Source organism: Halichoeres trimaculatus, unplaced genomic scaffold (assembly GCF_033239565.1).
Source record: "Halichoeres trimaculatus isolate MK-OKI-2021-1 unplaced genomic scaffold, fHalTri1.1 fHalTri1_scaffold_109, whole genome shotgun sequence".
NCBI classification, from domain to species: Eukaryota; Metazoa; Chordata; class Actinopteri; order Labriformes; family Labridae; genus Halichoeres; species Halichoeres trimaculatus.
The window spans coordinates 40,001-43,083 of record NW_027437288.1 but is presented as its reverse complement, the minus strand read 5'-3'; the positions used below and the strand labels follow the sequence as shown (position 1 = coordinate 43,083).

The 3,083-nt window shown below is 65.6% G+C and overlaps 1 non-coding gene across 1 annotated transcript; it reads left to right on the top strand.

Moving 5' to 3' along the window:
• Positions 1-1,664: 1,664 nt before the first annotated feature.
• Positions 1,665-1,783, top strand: LOC141787014 (5S ribosomal RNA). The gene has a single exon (XR_012597992.1). It is a non-coding gene; the product is annotated as a 5S ribosomal RNA (ribosomal RNA).
• Positions 1,784-3,083: the final 1,300 nt, after the last annotated feature.

Below are 3,083 nucleotides of genomic sequence, written 5' to 3'. Positions count from 1 at the left end.
ACCAAGCGTTGGATTGTTCACCCACTAATAGGGAACGTGAGCTGGGTTTAGACCGTCGTGAGACAGGTTAGTTTTACCCTACTGATGATGTGTTGTTGCAATAGTAATCCTGCCCAGTACGAGAGGAACCGCAGGCTCAGACCGCTGGTGTATGTGCTTGGCTGAGGAGCCAACGGTGCGAAGCTACCATCTGCGGGCATATGACTGAACGCCTCTAAGTCAGCATCCCACCTAGACGCAACGATTCCCCCTCAGAGCGCCGCATATCTCCGGTTGGCCACGGCTACCCGGCCGGCCAACTCCCGGCCGGGGCGCAGCGCCGTTCGAGACGGGGCCCGGGGGGCGGCCGGAAGCGGGCCGCCCCCCGACACTCGTACGCACCCATCTCGCACCTCTCGTTTGTGGAGAAGCAGGTGCTGAATGACTCGCAGACGACCTGATTCTGGGTCGGGGTTTCGTACGTAGCAGAGCAGCAAGGTTGCTGCGATCTATTGAAAGTCATCCCTCAGATCCAAGTTTTCGTCCGTCGACCGGCCAGTCGGCCGGCGGCCCGCGGCCCGCGGGGGCCTCGGACCACCCCCCCTCGCCCCACCTCTGCGGCCGGGGGCTCCTACCGGGGGCGCGCCGCGGGGAGAGTGGGAGCGGCAAGGGGGAGGTGTTGGGGAGGGATTTCAATTGTGTTAAAAAGAAAAAAAAGAAAGGAAAAGGAAAAAAAAAAAAAAAAAAAAATCCTCCTACCAGGGGCGCGGGCCCCTTGGGGCCGCGGCTGTTTGGTGTAGTCGGCGGGGGGGCTGCTTAAGTGTGGGTGCGCGGGACCGTGAGGTGCGCAAGGCACACAGGGGAGGGGAGGGAGTGAGTGGACGCCGGGGAGGGGAGGGAGGCCCGGGCCAGCCCGGTGGTACCGGTAGGCACGGGGCGCCGGCGGTGCGCTCTGGTCCTGGGGGGTGCGCAGGGCCGCCGCCCGCCGTCCGCCGTGAAGGGCCGGTGGGAGCAACATCGTGAGATGGATGCTGGTTGCATCCGGCCCGCCAGGGCGCCAGGGCCTCCCGGGCCGAGAGCCAGCAGGGGGCCACCGGTGGCTGGCGGGCGTGGGAGCCCCGATGGCCAGGGTCCGCCACCGCTGGGCCCTTGGCCTCCGGGGCCAGGAGCGGTCCGTCCTACCAGGGGCGCGGGCCCCTTGGGGCCGCGGCTGTTTGGTGTAGTCGGCGGGGGGGCTGCTTAAGTGTGGGTGCGCGGGACCGTGAGGTGCGCAAGGCACACAGGGGAGGGGAGGGAGTGAGTGGACGCCGGGGAGGGGAGGGAGGCCCGGGCCAGCCCGGTGGTACCGGTAGCCCGCCGCTCTTGGGTGCTCTGGTCCCGGGGTGTCCCCGGGGCCCAGGGGTGCGCAGGGCACGCCGGACGGAGCTGAGAGGACGCAGGGCTGCCGGGCGGGTTTCCGGATGGTGCCCCACCCCTAACCCCCACCCCACCCCACCCTGTCCGGCCAGCCGTCGGTTCCTGCCGCGGAAGACCCGTGCCGGCGTGCGGCTCAGTGCTCCCCCGGGGCTCCCCCGGGGCCACCTCTGCCCACCTCCCTGCCCCCTGACACCACCCCCTGCCTCCTACCCCCACCGGCCGCCCCCCCCCTGCCCTCCGTAAATGGCCGGCTGGCGCAGGCGGCCCACGCTTACGGCCATACCACCCTGAACACGCCCGATCTCGTCCGATCTCGGAAGCTAAGCAGGGTCGGGCCTGGTTAGTACTTGGATGGGAGACCGCCTGGGAATACCAGGTGCCGTAAGCTTTTGCTCTCCCTCCCGTTCCCACCCCACCCCCACCCCGTGCCCTCTCCTTCCGCCGCTTCTCCCCCCGACTCCCGCAGCTTCCCCTCCTCCCGCTTCCCGCCGCCGCCTCACCTCCAGCTTCCCACCTCCCGCTTCCCCTCCTGCCTCCCGCCGCCGCCTCACCTCCCGCTTCCCACCTCCCGCTTCTTCCTCTCTGGTCTCTTTTCATTTTATTTTACTATCATTAAGATCATCACCCTCTCTCCGTGAGCTACCACCTTATCGTGGTGGAGGGGTTTGCGTGTCCCAGTGATCCTAGGAGCTAAGTTGTCGGGGGCTTTATGCCCCTGGTAGGGTCGTTGCCGAAGAGGCAACGTGGGACCCCCTCCCAGTGGGCTCACCACCCGCAGGAGGGGCCATAGGGGTCGGGTGCAATGTGAGTTGGGCGGCAGCCGAAGGCAGGGACCTTGGCGGTCCGATCCTCGGCTGCAGAAGCTAGCTCTAGGGACGTGGAATGTCACCTCTCTGGCGGGGAAGGAGCCTGAGCTGGTGCGCGAGGTTGAGAAGTTTGGGCCAGATATAGTCGGCCTCACCTCGACGCGCAGCAAGGGCTCCGGAACCAGCCTTCTCGAGAGGGGTCGGACTCTCTTCCACTCTGTAGTTGCCGATGGTGAGAGGCGGCGGGCAGGGGTGGCGATACTCATCGCGCCCCCCGGCTCGGTGCCTGTACATCGGAGTTCACCCCGGTGGACGAGAGCGTAGCCTCCCTCCGCCTTCGGGTAGGGGGACGGATCCTGACTGTTGCTTGTGGCTATGGTCCAAATAGCAGTTCAGAGTATCCACCCTTTTTGGAGTCACAGGTTATCCATAACAAACACCATGTTCAAGCATAAGGGTGTCCATACGTGCACGTGGCACCGGGACACCCTAGGTCGCAGTTCGACGATCGACTTTGCAGTCGTGTCATCGGACTTGCGGCCGCATGTCTTGGACACTCGGGTGAAGAGAGGGGCGGAGCTGTCAACCCATCACCACCTGGTGGCGAGTTGGCTCCGATGGTGGGGGAAGATGCCGGTCAGACCTGGTAGACCCAAACGTATCGTGAGGGTCTGCTGGGAACGTCTGGCGGAATCTCCCGTCAGAGAGAGCTTTAACTCCCACCTCCGGGAGAGCTTCGACTGTGTTCCGGGGGAGGTAGGGGACATTGAGTCCGAATGGGATCGGAGCTGTGGCCGTAAGGTGGTTGGTGCCCGTCGGGGCGGCAACACCCGAACCCGCTGGTGGACACCAGCGGTGAGGGATGCCGTCCAGCTGAAGAAG